Source organism: Hemitrygon akajei, chromosome 20, assembly GCF_048418815.1.
Source record: "Hemitrygon akajei chromosome 20, sHemAka1.3, whole genome shotgun sequence".
NCBI lineage: Eukaryota > Metazoa > Chordata > Chondrichthyes > Myliobatiformes > Dasyatidae > Hemitrygon > Hemitrygon akajei.
The window spans coordinates 30,364,500-30,384,212 of record NC_133143.1 but is presented as its reverse complement, the minus strand read 5'-3'; the positions used below and the strand labels follow the sequence as shown (position 1 = coordinate 30,384,212).

At 40.2% G+C, this 19,713-nt stretch overlaps 1 protein-coding gene across 10 annotated transcripts in view; it reads right to left on the bottom strand.

Moving 5' to 3' along the window:
* LOC140713685 (catenin delta-2-like) overlaps positions 1–19,713 on the bottom strand; it is a 1,190,818-nt gene that overhangs the window by 547,772 nt on the left and 623,333 nt on the right. Inside the window, exon 1 of one of the 10 annotated variants that reach the window (XM_073024076.1) lies at positions 10,419–11,006. The exons of 7 other annotated variants lie outside the window; for them this stretch is intronic. The gene's annotated coding sequence lies outside the window, so the exon portion shown is untranslated. Of the gene's footprint in view, positions 1–8,902; positions 9,344–10,104; positions 10,282–10,418; positions 11,007–19,713 lie in introns of those variants that run through there. 2 more of the 10 variants (XM_073024077.1, XM_073024075.1) reach the window with 2 other exon arrangements.

Genomic DNA, 19,713 nt, shown 5'->3' with positions numbered 1-19,713 from the left:
CAGGGGAGACAGGAATCCTGGCTCAAAGATCAACCAATTTATATGATAGTGATTTTCAGAATCTCGGGATCTGCACAGCTATAATGTGTAAATCAGCTGTGATGTTACCATGGTAATATGAAAAACCTGATTGCCGATTTGCACATAGCAAAATTCCACAAAGACAATATTGTCTTTGTCATTGTAGAGTATATTGTGGTTTCACTTGTCACAAATGCTACTTGAGTGGCTGAATTCTTCAAAGTATTTCTCTATATAGCTTGCTGTACTCCACTTCAAAATATTCCCACCCCAGAGTGTCACTGAGGCTTCGATTTAATGTCTCTTTTTACGGACAGTGGAGCACTTCCTTAATGGCAAAATGGAATACTGCTGAAGTTTGAACTTAAACAATTCTGAATCCAAGATGAATGTGCCATTGCTGAGTCAAAACAGTTATGTAATAATTCCCTTACAAAAAACAAAATTGCAACCTGCCATTATTAGAAAAATACATATGACTTAGAAATCAAAAATCTTTAATTATTAGAGCAACCTTTAATTTAAGTCTGTGTCACACAATGAAGGCAAGACACATTTAGAGTGGCCAACTATGGCTGTATATATTTCTGAAGGTTCCATCATACAACCATAACCTGCTAAATAGCACAATTTAGCACAACTGTTAGCCATCTACATGGCATGCCAACTTCTCAAGCAAAAGCCATTTTCATTATCCAACAGAATGATTCTTCACCAGCAGTCAACATGATTTTTCTCCAGTTTTAATACATTTAACGACTAATAAACATCCAAAGTTACTTGTTATCTTTTACGTCATTGATTTTTCATTCTATCTTCTAGATTAGCTTCTCTAAGAGGTTTGTATCCTGTCCTGATCCAGCTGTCCAATCACATCTCTTTGCATGGGGTGAGAATCAAGAATTAGCAAGAAAACAAGGATGTGAATTAGGATTTGTTTTGGCTTCAATGACTCCTACGGTGAGATAAGTCTGCACACAATGCTAAGGACTTGTTTCAGACCCAAACAATTACAGATCCTTATACTAATCTACTATCAATAGACACAAAATGCTGCAGGAACTCAGCAGGCCAAGCAGTGTCTATGGAAAAAAAGTAGTCAACATGTCAGGCTGAGACCCTTCCACAGGACCACTCTGCTGGTTGATTCATCTTTAACTTATTTGGATTCTAAACTAATCTTGGTTGCATCACACCTGAATTAAAAGACAGATTTCCAGAGGAATGCTATTAATTTAAGCACATATTCCCAAAAGATGAGCATATTTTATTCACAGTAACATAATTAAAGTAAAATGTTGTAATCATAAATTATTTCATTTTTTAAAAAAATGAATAAAGTCTGAATTTAGTTTGGAAGTCTGTCTTTAATCATTGTTCCAATCTGAAATGATTTCATTTAATTTTCTCTTCAGCAAAAGCAAAATGGGTTCACCCAAATGAATATTCAACATCAAAACAGATAGTTGTTGCTAATCTATTTGTCCACAGGGGACAACACAACTATGATGCTCTTACTGCAGATGTCAAACAAAAATCCAACATGTCTCATTTAACTGTCACACGTGGTGCTGCCTAGCTCAATTCACCAGGATGTATGAGATTTTATTCTGCAGTCAGTATCATCTACAGAGATCAAGGCCCAAAGAAGAAACATGAAAGAACACCCCACTTGGATCCAGATCTCATTACAGCCTTGTCCAAACACAGACAAAAAAAAAACGGAGAGTGGCTACCCTTTACATCTAGGCGGCATTTGATTGAATGAAACATCATGATGTTCTGGTAAAATTGGCCCAGGGGAATCATGAGGAACTGGTTCGAGTCAGTGGATCTGTCACTAGCAAAACACGATAGCAGCAAGCCAATTATGTCAGTCCCAGGAAATCACTGCAGATGTTCCACTGGGTTGGTTGCCAAACCCAACCAACTTCAGCTGTTCCTATCAAGGCTCATCCCTCTACTGCAAGGTCAAAAAGTGGGAAGGTCACTGATGTCTCCACAATGTTCAGCTTCTTTCACAATTTCTCAAATAACCGAGTAAATACAACACAACCTGGCCAACTGGACATGGGCTTTAAATGAAAAGTAACATTCACGCCACAGAGGTGACACCTGCAATATGGGAAGAGAGTAATTGATAGCTCTCATTGATAATTAACAGCAATCATTAACACCCAGAGATCCCACTGACTAATAACTGCTTTGGAACAGTCACATAATCAGCACATTGGAAACTGGGTATCCTGTAGTAGGTAACTCACCTTGGGAGTCTACAAAGCTTTTCCACAACTTATAAGGCGTCAGTCTGATAGAAAACCATTAAGAATAATGTACAATTAATGTATCCACCTCAAACCACTATAACTGAAGGTCTAACATTAACAGTGCAGGGCAGTAACTAACCAAGATTTCTTCAGCTACACCTCTGAAACTCATAACTGTATCACCTAGATAGACAACTGCACGGGAAAGTCACCACATTCAAACTTCTTTCTATGTTGCACATTATCTCAACACGAAAATATACCCCTGCCCATACATCATCATGATGCCCAGATCTGGACAACCCTTCCCAATAGCATTGTATGATACCTTCTCCATCCAGCTTAGCACCACCTTCTCAAGGGCTATTACAAATGGACTATAATTGCTTGTGATACCCCTATCCTGTACCTGATTTTTAAGGCATTTCAAGAACAGCAACTTACATTTACATATAACCTTTAATATAATCCTAAGACTCTTCACTAGAATGTTAACATTCACCAGGCCACATAAAAGGATATATTGGCAGTCAAACATTTTGTCAACATTTTCAAGACTATCCATATTAAAAAAGGAAGAAAGGCAAGAGAAGCAGAGTTAAGGAGACAGTAATAGCACTTTGGACCACGTCACATAAAATTTTACACCAATTAATATTCAGATATACAAGAATCTAAAACTAGAGGGACATAGACTGTTTGTGCATCCACTTAACTGAGCAACAATCTAAGACTTCCGAAAGCAGAAAGTGGAAATGTTGTAAGTCCAAACTGAAAATGCAAGAGACACTTAGCAAGTCAAGCAGTTACGTGTCAATTAAGAACAAAATCATTGGTTAACTATGTTTCTGTCTCTATAGTTGCTGCCTGACAATTACTAGCACATGCTCCACAAGTTCATTCTTCAGCTATTTTAACAATTATTTTAACAAATACTTAATTTTAGGTAATGACTCACACTGCTGAACCATGTATTCAAACATTAATTTCAGACTGGAGCCACAGTTTGTTTCTGGTTCATTGAATGTATTGTTGGGTATGTAGAAATCTTATGGGGACTTCAGTTACAGAAACTGCAAGAGTGTGGCTGCTTCTAATTTCAGTGCAGTAACTCATAAACACCCAATACTTCTTTAAAAAATCCAGACATATAATAAATCAAACAGAAATATATCTACATAAACACAATACCACATGGATATTATGTGTATGTATCCAATATTGTGACAATGAGCTGCTTTATAATCCAAAATGTGTGATCTCTCAGGCACTGACATTGTGTTTCCAACTTTATCTCAATGTCCGAATGAACACAAAGATCAACCCAGATTTGAAAAGGTTGCAAGATGGCAAGCCAGGAGCAGCAAGCAGCTGAATACATAAGAATGAGGTGCTACCTCAGTGGAACCGCAACACAGGACTATAGGGTACTGAAAAACAAAAACAGCTTGCAATAGACAGAGCTAAAAGATCTCACAATCCACAGATCACATCAAAGCTATCCAGTCCTTTCACATGAATAATCATGACTAAAACCCCAAAAGCAGAAGGTGGAACCATTCTTTATAATGGGGAAGCCTAGCAGGGGTGCCAATGATTAATGCAGTTAAGACAATAAGACATAGGAGCAGAATTAGCCCATTGAGTCTCTTCTGCTAGTCCATCAGGGCTCACCTAACCCTTCACACCTGCCTTCTTGCCATATCCTTTGATGCCCTGACTGAGCACAAAACTATCAACTTCTGCTTTAAATTTACCCACAGACTTGGCCTTCAGCACAGTCTGTGTCAGAGCATTTCACAGATTCACTACTCTCCGGTAAAAAAAAATTCCTCCTTACTCCGTTCTATAAGGTCACCCCTCAATTTTGAGTCTGTGCCCTCTAGTTCTGGATACCCCCACCATGGGAAACATCCTCTCCACATCCACCCTATCTAGTCCTTTCAACATTCAGTAGACTTCAATGAGATTCCCCACATTCTTCTAAATTCCGGTGAGTACAGGCCCAAAGCTGCCAAATGCTGCTCATATGTTAACCCCTTCATTCCCAGAATCATCCTCGTGAACCTTCTCTGGACTCTCTCCAATGACAATGTGTCCTTTCTGCGATATGGGGCCCAAAATTGTTGACAATAATCTAATACATGTGTCTTATAAAGCCTCTCCTCGCTTTTATATTCTATTCCCCTTGAAATAAAGGCCAACATTGCATTTGTCTTCTTTACCACAGATTCAACCTGTAAATTAACCTTCTGGGAGGTTTGCACAAGAAGTCCCGCTGCATATCTGATGTTTGAACCTTCTCCCTATTTAGATAACAATCCGCACTATTGTTCCTTTTACCAAAATGCATTATCGTACATTTCCCAACACTGTGTTCCATCTGCCACTTTTTTGCCCATTCTTCCAATTTGTCTAAGTCCTGCTGCAATCGCATTGCTTCCTCAGCACTACCTCTACCTCTCCATCTATCTTTGTATCATCCGCAAACTTTGCCAAAAAGCCATCAATTCCATTATCCAGGCAACCACGAGGAAATCTGCAGATGCTGGAAATTCAAGCAGCACACACAAAATGCTGGTGGAACACAGCAGACTAGGCATCATCTATAGGGAGAAGCACTGTCAACGTATCGGACTGAGACCCTTCGTCAGGACTAACTGAAAGGAAAGATAGTAAGAGATTTGACAGTAGGAGGGGGAGGGGAAAATGCGAAATGATAGGAGAAGACCGGAGGGGGTGGGGTGAAGCTGAGAGCTGGAAACGTGATTAGCAAAAGGGATACAGAGCTGGAGAATGGAAAGGATCATGGGACGGGAGGCCTAGGGAGAAAGGGGGAGGGGAGCACCAGAGGGAGATGGAGAACAGGCAGAGTGACGGGCAGAGAGAGAGAGAGAGAGAAAAAAACCAAACAACTAAATACGTCAGGGATGGGGTAAGTAGGGGAGGAGGGGCGTTAACAGAAGTTAGAGAAGTCAATGTTCATGCCATCAGGTTGGAGGCTACCCAGCCGGTATATAAGGTGTTGTTCCTCCAACTTGAGTGTGTCTTCATCTTGACAGTAATGATTCCATAATTTCATTATCCAAATCATTGACAATGTGAAAAATAGCAGTCCCAATACTGACCCCTGAGGAATAACACTTGTCACTGGCAGCCAAACAGAAAAGAGCTCTTCATCCCACTTGCTGCCTCCTGCCTGTCAGCCATTCCTCTTTCCATGCCAGTATATTTCTTGTAATGCCTTAGGATTTTATCTTGTTAAGCAGCCTCATGTGTGGCACTTCATCGAATGCCCTGTGAAAATCCAAGTAAATGACACCCATCTGCTTCTCCTTTGTCCACCCTGCTTCTTACTTTCTCAAAGAACTCTTAACAGATTTGTCAGGCAAGATTTCCCTTTATAGAAACCATGCTGATTTTCACTTACTTTATCATTAGTTTCCAAGTACCCCGAAACCTCACCCTTAATAAGACTCCAATAGTTCCCCAACCACTGAAGTTAGGCTAACTGGCCTAAAATTTCTTTCCTTTTGCCTTCCTCCCTTCTTATAGAGTGGAGTGACATTTACAATGTTCCAGTCCTTTGGGATCAACCCAGAATCAAGTGATTCTTGAAAGATCATACCAATACATCTGTTCTCTCTTCAGCAACCTCTTTGAGGACTCTGGGATATAGTCCATCTGGTCGAGGTGACTTATCCAGCTTAAGACCTTTGAGTTTACCTAGCACTTCTTCCTTCGTAATAGCACTCACTCCTACTCCCTCACACTCATGGACCTCTGGCATACTGCTAGTGTCTTCCACAGTGAAGACTGATGCAAAGTACTTATTAAGTTCATCTACCGTTTCTTTGTCCCCCATTACTACCTCATCCACATCATTTTCCAATAGTCCAATATCAACTCTCACCTCCCTTTTATTTTTTATATAACTGAAAAATCTTTCGGTATCCTGCTTTATATTATTGGTTAGTCTGCCTTCATCTTTTCCCTTCTTACAGCTTTTTTTGGTTGGATTTTAAAAGCTTCCCAATCGCCCAACTTCCCACTCATTTTTGCTACCTTATTTGCCCATTCCTTAGCTTTTATGCAGTCCTTAACTTCCCTTGTCAGCCACGGTTACCTATCCCTGTCATTTGAGAACAACTTCTTCTGTGGGACATATCTGTCCTGCACTTTGTGAACTCTTCCCAGAAACTTCTAAATAGCTGCAGACTTCAGGCGAAAAGCACTCAATAGCTGCAGTGGTACCTTGCATAATTAGAAGATGGTTGTGGTCGTTGGACGTTTATCAGGGTAGCCCCAAGATGTCACATAGGGAGGTGCAGTAGACTCAACTGCTTTATCATAACCACTTTAGTCACATTTCTAATACAAAATTCAGGTTTATTGCACAATTTAATCCTCGCTAACTCTTGGTTATAAGTTGATAATTTTCAATACAATCAATCTTTCTGTCATTAATTAAAAATTAGTAATTTCCAGATGAAGATTGTTCAACTAATTAGCCTATAATTTTCTGGCCCACTTTCAAATTTCAGGCTTGGTATACAAGGAAAATTTATAATGAAGGCATCTGCAATGTTCGCCAACACCATCTTTAAAACATACAGTTGAAAATTACCCAGACTTGGGGATTTTTCATGCTTTAGTTGATGATAATTTATAATGATTACTTTATATTGTTAATGTCATTCAGACCCTTCCCTGATATATTAGTCTCCTCTGGATGTTTAACACAGTTCTTTACAGCAATAAAACACCAATGCGAAGCAATCTTCCAACATGTCTATTATCATTTTATTTACAGTATCACTGATACGACGTTACAAGAAGTCCACATTCCTCTTGACAACTACTTCCTTCTCATCACATAATTGCACTTCATTTTGCTACTTTTGATACCACTCGCACTTCTTTGCTCCAATTTTGCCACAATGAAGGGGCTGTATGGCAGCAGACCACAAGAGTGAAGATTGTGCTCAAGATTCTGGTCCACGCTTAGATCTCAGAAGTCAATTCCGTTTCCCCTCCTAGGGTAGTGTTCTATCTGCTGACTGTCTCCATTAGATTTCCGGCGTGCTTTATTCCACCAAGTATATTGAGATGTTATTTTTATAGACACTATTACAATCATTTGAACAACCTTAAATGCCCAGTCTCTACATCTGTCAGACTCTTAATGCTGTACATCATATTTAGTATTGTAAGTAGTGTAGATGGATACACAAAACTATAAAGACATTAGTCTAAAGCATGGCAGATGGATTTCAATGCAAGCAAATACAAAGAACTTTTGAATTCAGATACAGAACAACCTAACTTTATGGGATGATCCAAAAAATAAGGATAAATATACAAAGATAACCTAAATTTTGGGGTGTTAACTAGTCAGGTGGATTACTAAGGTAAGGAAGTTTTATTAGCTTTACACAAAACTGCACTCAAATTTCCTCAGGGGTGTACATTTCTGGATACTGGACTTCATGAATGATATGTTGATTTTAGAAGCACTTCTGAGAGTCAATGATATTACAAGGTCTCCAGGGATTAGTTGATGAGGTAAGATCACTAAATTAGCTTTGTATTCCTAAAAGCTTGAAAACATCTGATCTTAGAAAGTAGGCAACCTGAACTCTAGCTTATTACTTGGGTGGAAAATGCCCAGCAACACCAGATGCAGTACTATTATTTTAGTTCCCAAGATATAGATAAAGGTGCTTCTTTGGGAGAATCTGACGGCTAAATTGATGGGATGCTTAGGCCTAGGTGTCTAATCTTAAAAAAATAATTATAACTATTGAAATGGAAGCTAAGAAAGTCTTTTTTTGATTCTAGAAATGACAACAGCAGTCTGGAAATCTGCAGAAAGCAGTCAATTTAAGATTAATTACTAGCTGAATAATAATTTTGACTAGATAAGATTTATTTTGGCCCAAGTTGGATGCATGGAATTTGCACAGCAGTGAGCAACTTCTCTTTACATGGTAAAACAGAAGCAAGAAGTGGATTGGCCTATTCCTGTTTCTTTAAAATGCCAGTTGGGTTCTATATCAGGCTTTTGATGGTATTCAAAGTTAAAGTGCCTTCTCTGTTATTCTTGTTGCCGGGTGACAAGCAACTAAAAGCTCTCTATGCTTATTTTCAAATTGTGCTGGACTCCGAAGCATGCAACACCCACTGTGAAAAACAAAGTGATAAATGGTTGTTTCAAACATGCAAAAATCTAAAATAAAACATTGCTTCAGTTGGAGGGTGACTGTTTCTTATTCCTTATCTCTTAGGTTCATTTGAAAACAGATCTTTTCTTCAGAACATAAAAGGAAACATTTCCTGCTCATTTTATCAACATTATTTTCATCCCTGCTTTTGGCTTCACTCACAATGAGCACCAATTTTCCCACTGCTATGCATCAATGTATCTAGAATGCGTTCAAGTACATCTCCTCAGGCATTTTCCAACTTCCCCTTCTGGAAAAAAAATACACAAATTACCTCTTGGATAATGCACTCAAGATTGGCATGAGATTTCCCCATTGTTCCACGTGGGAGAGAGGAAAAGGTTCATTTTGGAGGAATGCCTGTTTCGCATGCTCAAAGATCTCACCTACCTGAATCAGGCGCAATACTGGATGGCAAAGATCCCATGTCTTTACTTAAAAATTGGTGGGAGTAATTCTTTTTTCCTACACAAATTGTAAATCCTAATTAACAACACTAAAACTTGCCATTCGTTTTATTGCTTTTCTACAGTGTGAAAAATGCAGCCACATTTGCCATATCACCGTCATGGATAAAAGATGATGTATGGGTTAAAAGGAGAAAAGCGAGGGACAGAGAGAAAGGCAGCTGTGAAACAGACAGACAGGAAATGAGGAGAGATTTAGATGCAGAGAGGGGAGTTGCAGATGCAAGATCACAGAAGTTTTCGCCCAGCAGCATACTAAAGAAAATTGATATTCAGCTTCATTCTCAACGCAATCTGTACAATAAATATCGAAATATAGCTGTTCTCATTTCCACATTAAGATACGTTTTTGAAAATGGCCTTTAACACAGATAGAAATCCAATGTCCTTCTCTCTACTCACATATTTCAAATGACCCCTTTCTGAGGTGCCCTGCAATTTGAAATCAGGAAATGCGTCGCTGCCGCTCAGGGACACCGAGCCATCTGATCCCGGCTTCTTCTACCTCAGGATCTGGGAGCGTGGACACTCGGGTCCCTCCTGAACTTCCATTCCTTTACACAACTATCGACCGGTGTCGGTTAATACAGCGGCACATTCAGCTGGGGGAGAGCAGTGCTGGCGCACAACAATGCCTTCCTTATCTGCTGGACCACTTGTGGAGTCACTGTTTGATTCTACGCGATTTGCTGGTGTGGAAGACGAGTGTTTAAACCATTGTTACTTGCGGGAGACAGCCTGACAGATTCAATTTACATTTCACTTCTTACATTCGTAATCTAAAGAGGTATGCTTTCTCCCTCCGCCCTCCCCCCACCCCTCCAGATGGTGCATCAGACCACAGATTTTCTTCTGATTCCCTTGATTCAAATACGAAGCCCACCCAGCGCAAGCAGCAGCCAGTCTTCACATGGCGGGGGAGCGGCTCCCTACGTTACCGAGAACAGCGCCCGCCGCTGAGTTTCACACACGTCAAACGCGGGTTGTCACGGTAAAAAAAAAGAGAAACGGGGCTTCGGGTCGTCCTGCCAAGCCTCTGCACTGCTCCAGCACCCACCTCGCCACTACACACGCGATGATATCTGCACAGAATAAAGAGAAAATAATGGGTCCAATTGCACTGACCCTTGAAGGAAGGAGACTGCGTGAACATCACAATATAAGGAAAGGCCACTTGATCCCTGGGTCCTCATTCCTCACTGATAATTTAACTCTTATTGTGACATCCATTAGAATTGTGAACAAGCCGGGCGACGTTGCTATACTGTACAAAGTGTTACTCGGCACACGATTTATTATCATGTCTGCTCGTTTAACCCAGCTGCTAGTACGTACTGTACTGGCATGTAGTTCCCGGTTCAGTTCACTGCCCTTATTTATTTTACTGTGTCCAATATGTGACGAATTCCCCGTCACTGGCCAAAACACCGCACATGTACCTGGAAAGATTCCGGCGCTAGGGAGTGACGGGCCAGTTTTTGGGCACACGTGAGGCTAGGACGGTCTTTCCTTGCTTGAGAATTCCTCCCCCAGCGGGACTGAGAGCGGGATCGGGGGGGTGGGGCGGTGTGGATTATTGAACAGACGTAGAAAGAGGTACAGCGGGGCACTCAAAGGCAGAGAAACTGCAAGGCAAGTGGAGAATTGTGGCCAGATGGATTGGACCGAACAGCGAGCACAACAGGAGATACGGGAACACTGGGGAGTGGCGGAAGACAGATGAGAGTCAGGCTCACACAGTTGAATGGGAGGGAAAACAATGATAAACTGGTCAATACTGGTCGATTATTTTCCAGTAAATGTGGCCGGCCGGCCGGCTCTAGAACGTGCGCTGCTGCCACCAGCTGGTACTCAGTGTAAACGTGTTCGCTCTCGCTCGAGTTTAAGAGACAGCGGCTGAGCACCGCCATCGGTTTAAACTTTTAACAGTACTGAGACACCCCGCCCTCGACGTTGTGTAAAGATCACATTATAAAGCATTGATCGACACACGAAGGAGGCTTCTCATATTGCAAATATAATACAGGAACAGGCCCTTCGGCCCGCGGTAGCTGTGTCGAATAACATACCAAATTAAACTAAATCTCTTCTGCCTGCACGATATACAACATATCGCTTCATTCCCTGCGAATTCGCGTGTCTAAAAGCCTCTTTAACACCGCCAGTGTGTCTGCTTGCACCACCTCCCCTCACAGCCCGTTCCAGGCACCCACCTAAATCAAGCTGAAGTCTGCTTCATTGAGAAGGCAGGACGACACGGCAGTGAGAAATTTACAGGGGAATTTGCGGCGCGAGTTTCTAAATTACCAGACGGGCACAAATGTCTGCGGATGCTGTAATCTGGGGGGACGAACGAATTTCTGGAGGAACTCAGCATTTGTGTGTGGGCGGTTTGCTACTTTGGGTGTACTGCTCCTATACGGGAGCTTGACCCGAAACGCCGACGATTCCTTTCTCCCATAGATGGTGCCCGATCGTTGAGTTTCTCCCACGTATCCCACTGTTTCAGCATTAGAAAGTGGCCTATTTTGTCACAAGCCATTGTTAAAACAAAGTCCATGTTTATACTTAGAAGGAAATTAAATGGTTGTGAGAGAGAGAGAGAGAAAACATTAAAAAGAGTCAGGGCTACATAAGGAGTAATGCCACTGCCTCCCAGTTCCACAGACTGTTTAAACTTTTAACAGTACTGTGTGGATTGAGACACCCCGCCCTCGACGTTTTGTAAAGATCACATTATAAAGCATTGATCGACACACGATCCACAGTTCCACAGCTCTGCCTGTATGGAGTTTGCATAGTCGCCCTGTGATCACGTGGGTTTCATCTAGCTGCTGCGGTTTCCTCCTGCGTTCCCTGAACATGCCAGTTGATATGTTAATTGGTCACCATCAACTGTCCCAAGTGTTCAGGTGAGTGTGGAGTATAGGTGAGGTTAGTGGAAATAGTTTCCTGATGGCCAGTATGGGCTTGATGGTGTAAATGGCCGGTCTCAATAGAGTCCTAGGATTCTAAAATTTTAAACAGAAAAGTGGGAAAACTGAGGTGGCCCTCATAGTGGTAGGTACTATTAGACTTCCGAAGAGCTGAACAGCTGGCTTCTCTATACCATGAAAATCACAAATAGTCTAGAGTAATTCAATCAGCAATGATGGCAAAAAAATCTTTCTTGATACTAGAAGCTTTTTGAATAATTCAAACATTCTAAAATTCTTACCCTTATTTTGAAGTCCTACCATGGCTTCATCCTTCCCATTTCTGTAAACTTCTCTGACACTTAAATCCTTTCTGATCTCTGCATTCCTCAGCTATAGCCTCCTGCACACCTTGATTATCTCTTGGCCACCATTTCCATCAATGCCAAAAGCTACCATGGGGCCAGGTTCCAGAATCATCCCCATAGAACTCTCCATCTCTTTCTTTGTCATCCCATAAAAGACTCCTTAAAGCCTGCCTGTTTGGTCAAACACTTGGTCAAGTGTGCTGATAGATGCAAAGGTAAACTGTGCTCTCTTCTTGCCAATATTTAACCTAACAATCCAAAAGTAAAAATCACTTCCTGCTTTCCTGTCTTCACACCTCTACAGTGTAACTCATTTCCCCAATTACTGCACACATCCACAATTTGACCTTAATATGAGTTCATGGGTTCGTGGTGTCATGATGATGCCTGGACATGTCTAGTCCGATGGTATTTATACCCCCGTAATCTGTCCCTCCTGATGGGAAACCTCATCCCATCAGGTTTCCATTCTCCCACCAGGCTAGACATGCCCAGGCATCATCACTGATGAAGATGGCAGAGTTGGTCATCAAAATGTTGGTTATAATCGATACCTGTACCTGGCTGGAAGCCTAGGAAGAGTTTATTCATTCAAAGTTGGTCTGGTATTGGGGGGGGGGGGGGGTGGCTACTGCACAGGATCAAAGTAAGCTGCAGAAAATTGTAAAATTAGTCAGCTCCATCATGGGTACTAGCATCCATAGTATCCAAGACATCTTCAAGGAGCGGTGCCTCATAAAGGTGGCATCCATCATTAAGGACCCCCCCCCCCCCACCCAGGTCATACCCTCTTCCTCATTGTTACCATCAGGAAGGAGGTACAGAAGTCTGAAGGCACACACTCAGTGATTTAGGAACAGCTTCTTCCTCTCCGTCATGTGATTTCTCAATGGACATTGAACCCATGAACACCACCACAGTACTTTAAAAAAATATATATTTCTGCACTACTTATTTTAATTTAACTAATATACATATATACTTACTGTAATTCAGTTTTTTCTATATTTATCATGCATTGCATTGTACTGTTGCTGCAAAGTTAACAAATTTCATGACATATTCTGGTGATATTAAACCGGATCCTGATTCTGTCACCTTATACAATTCTGAGATTCATCTTCTTACAGGCATACTTAGTAAATCCAAGAATCAATGAAAGGCTGTACCCAACTGGGCAGACAAACAACCAATGTGTAAAAGACAACAAACTGTGCAAATATAAAAGAGAAAAATAATAATTAAACAAACAATAATTATTGTGAACTTGAGATGAAGAGTCTTTGAAAGTGAGTCACAGTTTGTGGAACAGTTCAGTGATGGGGTGAGTAAAGTTAACTGAAGCTGAATAGGGATTAACACAATGCTGTTGCAGCTTGGGGCATTCTGGAGCTTGGAGTTCAATTCTGGCACTGTCTGTAAGGAGTATGTATGTCAGCCCTGTGAATGAGTGGATTCCTCAGTCTACATGCTCCAATTTCCTCCTGTTGTCTAAAGATGGACTGGTTAGTAGATCAATTGGTCATTGTAAATTGTCCTGTGCTAAGGCTAGGGTTAAATAGGTAGGTTGCTGGGTGGTGTGGCTCGTTAGGCTGGAAAGGCCTGTTCTGTGCATTACCTGTAAACAAACATAAATAAATCCATACATACATATCTTCCTGGGAGTCAAAATCAAATTAACTCTTCTGAGGCACTTTGGGATTCTTTAAGGTTCCTTACTTTCTCTGTTTGTCCTCACAACTCTAAGTTACAAAGAATCAATAAATTCAGTAACTAATTTTGAATTCTATTGGATGAAACCGCATGATGTAATCAAATTGTAATGTCTCATTTAGAATCATATCATATGGCAATTGCCCCTTTGGCCCAACAAGACCCAATTACATCATCCTACATTAATCTAATGTTTATTCTCCCTGTGTCCCATCAAACCTGTACAGGCACCCCATGGATTCCACCAATCACCCACACAATAGTTACCAATTAGCCTACTAATTGTCTTTGTGATGTGGAGAAAACTGGAGCACCTTGAAGAAATGAATTTGGCTAAATCTACACAGACAACACCCAGGATTGCTCCCGGGTCTCTGGAACTCAATTACATGCACCACTAAGCCATTGGCGCAATGTCATTTAAAAAATATGACAATGTCAAATTATGCCTTTGAACACTGTGAAGCACTGTGGAACATTTTGCTACATTAAGGAAACCTACTGCAATTGATAGATTTTACGGCTAAAGCATGAATTTCCAATATACCTACTTTAAGTTACAATTATGTATCTGCAGTATTTTATTAACCATTTGTTTCATTTTTGCAATTACTGACCCACCTTGTTCTAACACATTAAGTAAATTATTTATAATTACCTGCATTGGATACTTCCAAATTGTTCATCTTGAACTTTTGATATTAGTAGATTATTCTAAGTTATCAAGCCTAGCTCCTCTACTAGATCAGGCACGTTCAGAGTCAACTAGACCAGGGATTTAATCTCAAAACCAAAAGCTGCCTGGAACAACCTCAATTGAACAGCTCAATTAAAAAACAATTAACTCACTAAATATGTGATGCCCATAACAGCAAGAATATCCAATTATATCAGAGCTGTCTGCATAAAAGCAGAATCTGATTATACTGCATTAACGATCTGGGAATGGGAAGAACCGATTCTCAAAGTAAAGCATAGGAAGATATAATTTGACAAGTTTTCAATGTTCCACAATTCCGAAAAGAAAACAGGAAACTCAACTATTTCCATTACTGATTCGAGAATTAGACCTATGTTACAATGCAGTAAAACATCCCTTGAAATTGCCAACAGACTAAGTTTACAGAAACACAAACATGGGTGTTCATTGTAATAGATATATGAAATGAAAACCAATATATGGAAAAGCCAGTCAATGGAGGAAGACCCGTCCCAGATTGTAAAAGTTGCATTACCGATGTAGATAGGCTTTCCAAGACTGCCCAGCACAATCAGAAAGCCAGTATGCCAAATGAAATAGTGCAAACAAATGCTAGCAACAGATTAGAGTCATGGCCACAAATCCATTCTTGATCCTCTACCTTCACAATAAGCAAAGTGTCCGCTGATAAACACTCCTTTAAGAATTGCTGGTCTGATGAACATAAATGAAGAAAAAGTAATATAGAAGCCTAATAGATTTTTGCCTGGCATCCAATCATTTGGATATCAGTGGCAACCATATTGGTAACAAATACACTTCCTTGGAGGGAAATCTGAGCGCCTATCTTTAGAGGAAGTGACAAAGAGGAGGGGAGGTTAATGCATGTTGGATACACCAGAATATGATGCGCAACAATTTACTTTCAAAATTTCCTCTCTTCATATTATGACTGGATATGAGCTATTAAACCAAATTTAAGTTATATTTCTCATTACAAAGATTAACCTTACACATAAAATAATTATGATAAATTGTAACATTAATATTTTCCCTAATTATTATTACTAAAATAAAGCCTATAATAGAATATCATGTGCAACAACTTTATTTCAAAATGTCTTCTCTTCATATTATGACTGGATACAAGTTTTTTAAAATTATTCTTGAATTGTGAGAAGGTAATGTATGGCAAGATCTCAAATTCCAACTATCCTGCACCAGAAAGAAAGCCACACCCATAAAAAACGTGACAGAGTATAATGACAAAATTGAATCCATAAACTGTGACTATTTAGAGACATTTCTAAAGATGTGTCAAATTTTGTTCTTAGTCTGTTCAAGAAAGTGTAAGGCAATTTATCTAAGTGGTTCTAAAAATGGAGGAAAGATGAAAATGTTTTTAGAAATAAAAGTTTCAATGTGCTTTTAAAAAAACAAACTTGGATTTAAGTTCAAGTTAATTATCATACAATCATACATGAATACAGCCAAACAAAACAGCATTCCTCTGGGACCAAGGTGCAAAACACAGTACCAACTATCATACACAACACAAGGCACGTATAGCACACAAAGGATGCCAAGTAAACATACAGTCATATATATATAGCCAAAATCCCTGAGTGGCATGTCCTGTAAATTGATAAATTGATGGTGTATGGGTGATATCAGTAAGAACAAGCAGTTCTCAGCAGTCCACAGACGAACGTAGGAATGCACATAATCCAGCTTGTCATTCCACCTATCGAACACCAGAGAGCAGCACTGATGGGAGGGACCAACGCCCAACCCACCATGGACGTTGTGCTACATCGCCTTCAGTTTCTCCTCTTCTGGACTGCTGCAACATGCAAGCCCCCCCCGTTTGAAGACTAATCCTTGGTACATCCAAGGCCACACAGCTCCACACCATCTATTTCACCAATAAACTAGGGAATTTTACATTACCATTGTCTAATAGGGTCTTGTGATCGCAAGAGAAAAGTCCAAGATAGTCACTCACTGTTAGACGGCACACCACTTCCGCGCACCGACTCAGATGCCCTCCTGTATCAGGCAGAAACTACAGCTCCTCCACCACCGAGCAGCTCGCTGATGGGTTTGACCTGCAGTACTTGAAGTCCTCAGTGTCCAGCATTGTCTCGCGATTGTAAAAAACACGGTTAAAAAAGAGAAAAACATCTTTGGTGGGGCCACTGCATTTGAAAGCGCCACCATCTTACCGACACCTTAAACTCCCAAGAGAGGCAAGGTGGTCCATAGCAGTTTTATCTATTTTGTTTCTTGCTAGGATTATGAAAGATCTTTTATACAGGATACCAATTGATGCAGCTCATATGCTCCATTTATAGTGCCCATAGCTTTTGATGCATCTATTTCAGTTATTAATCTTATAGTACACTAGGTATCAAGATTTTTATCTTGCTAAGTTCTATCGAACTCTTGGACCTTATTTCACCTGAGTATTCTAACACTCAGGAGTAATAGTACAGGAATTGTGCTTGTCATCTTAAAAAAGCAGCATGATAACAGGCATTTCGTGATAGGTCATATTTCTAATGCTTCTATTTAATATGCATCTCCACTAGCTCAAATTCTATATTCGCAAATCAGAATTCAGCAGCTACAGAATTTGAAAAGTATAAATGGGCAGTGAAGAAGATAAACAAAAGAAAACAAATCAATCTTCACTCAATTATCAACATTGCTGATTTTAAACCAGTCAGTTTAACACACAAGTTAAAACAAACTGCTGAAAATAGCCTTGTTGTTTTTTCAAATACACAATAATAAAACTGCTCTGTAAAATTCTCTTTTATGCATTTGAATACCTTCATTAATCGTTCACAGAATCTCTCTTGGGGGTTAAGTTGACATTCTTACTGTAACAATTACTTTTGTCAACTGAAGAGATTTACAGCTGCAACTCTGCCGGCAAATCCCAGGGGGCTGAAATCAGATTGAATGCACAGCATATCATCTCCCATCATGCATCAGTGGAATCCACTCTGCTTTCCTTGGGATCAAAGAGCAATTACAAATTTGTTAATTTACATGATTAAAAAAAAGAGGATTGTCTTAGTATTCTCTTACACCCTCCAATTCTGTCCGTATCTGTTCTCCTAAAATTCTTAATTCCTCCATTCACAGCTAAGATCTCAGTGGCCACAGGCTTGAACCCTGCTGTCCACAAATTTCCGGCATCCGTTAAAATTTCTGACCAAGCTTTTGGCTCCCTGATATTCTATTGCAGCTTATTTTCAAATGCTACAACATAAATTGCATTGAGATATTTTACGATATAAGAAATACATAAGCACATATTGTTGTTCAGTGTGATGGCTGGTATGTGACTTCAGTGTCATTATCCTCTTCTCCACACATCCATACTTGGCCAAGAAAACTTCAGCTGTAAATCTTTTTGAAAGGGGGCAACATATCCATTGGAACAAGTTACTTCTTAGCAATCACTAGAGACCTTGATCAGAGCTGTGAATCCTACTTATTCTCTCTCTAATGCAAGAAGAGAGAAGGCAATCCTACACACAAAACATAGCCATTTTGAGGCCAAATTACAGAGCCCTGAACACTGCTAATCTAGGATAACAAGCACAAAACCACATCTGACTGAAAAGAAAATTGCTGAGTATTTCTAAATAGTGGGAGACTGAAAGGTGTTGGTAGTCAGAGAAAACTGGGTGCACTTCTACAAATTACTGAAAGTTAATGTGCAGGTACAAGACAGAAATTAGGGAGATAAGTTGTACATTGCTTTTATTTCAGGAGGATGTGTGAAGAGTAGAGACGTCTTGCTGTGCTCATACAGTCCTGGTCAGGATGTGTCTGGAATATTGTGCACTGCCCTCGTCTCCTTAATTAAGGAATTATGTATTCATGGTGGCATGATTGCTCTGAAGGTTCACCAGATTAATTCCTTGGATGGCAGGTGTCAGTATGAAAAGCAGAAAATGAGTGGCGATGTCACCGAAAGGTAGAAAAATTCTGAATGTGCTTAAGAGAGTAGATGCATATTGATGTTTCCCCTGGCTAGAGTGTCAGAATAAGGCTTTGGCCATTCATTGCTTAAACAAGAAGAACTTTCTTCACCCAGAGGGCAAAGAATCTTTGAATTCCACATCCAAGGGGACTGCAGATGCTTAGTCGCTGAGTGTACTTAAGACAGACTTTATATATTTTTTGGTGCTAAGTTAATCAAGGAACATGAGGTCTGTGTGGGGAAGTGGAGCTGAGGTAGAAGTTCTATTGAATGTTTGGAAAGGCATCTGGGACTGGATGGCCCACTCCTGCTTCCACTTCTTAGGTTTAGTAAGCGTCATTGCAGGATAATCTGGTTAAAAGTTGCTAGCGAAAATTGATTTATTATAAAGATCAGCCTGTTGGGATGTCCTGAGGTTGAGAATTGCACTGAGGATATAAAGTTCTTTGTTCAGAGCTGGAGATTGAAACTGGAATCTTTATGGCATGCCTTCATTTGCTTCAAATCACTTTATATCATCTGTAATTCTTGTTCTGAAATCTACTTCCACTTTGCTGCAAATATGAAATTGCTCTTGCAGCCCTTGATAGATTTGTTTAGCCACACAGACATGAGCAAAAAGCCTCTTGCTGTTCTCACCTATTATCTCCTCACTACTCTCTTTCTTCAACAAATGTCAGCTTACGGTGTCCGCCACTCAGCAAAGCACAACCTGTGGGATTTCTAAATGTCATTTCTACAGAAAAAAACAGCTAAATCATGAAGTTATGTATGGACAGAGCCCTGGGCTTGGTTCAACAAGAATGATAAAACATTGTTTGTGTCTGGGGAATTAAGGGGACACAGAAACACAAACAAGAAAATTCTACTTGAGGCATGTGGAAGAATTCAAGTTAGGCCAATAATGACAGGCTCATCACCAGCACAAATAGGATAAATTCAGAGTAAAGTGACAGCCTCATTTTCCTACTGTCTAAAGATGAAGCAATGTTGACCTTTTCTACCCAGTTGTTAATCCACAGTTAATCTCAAAGATTT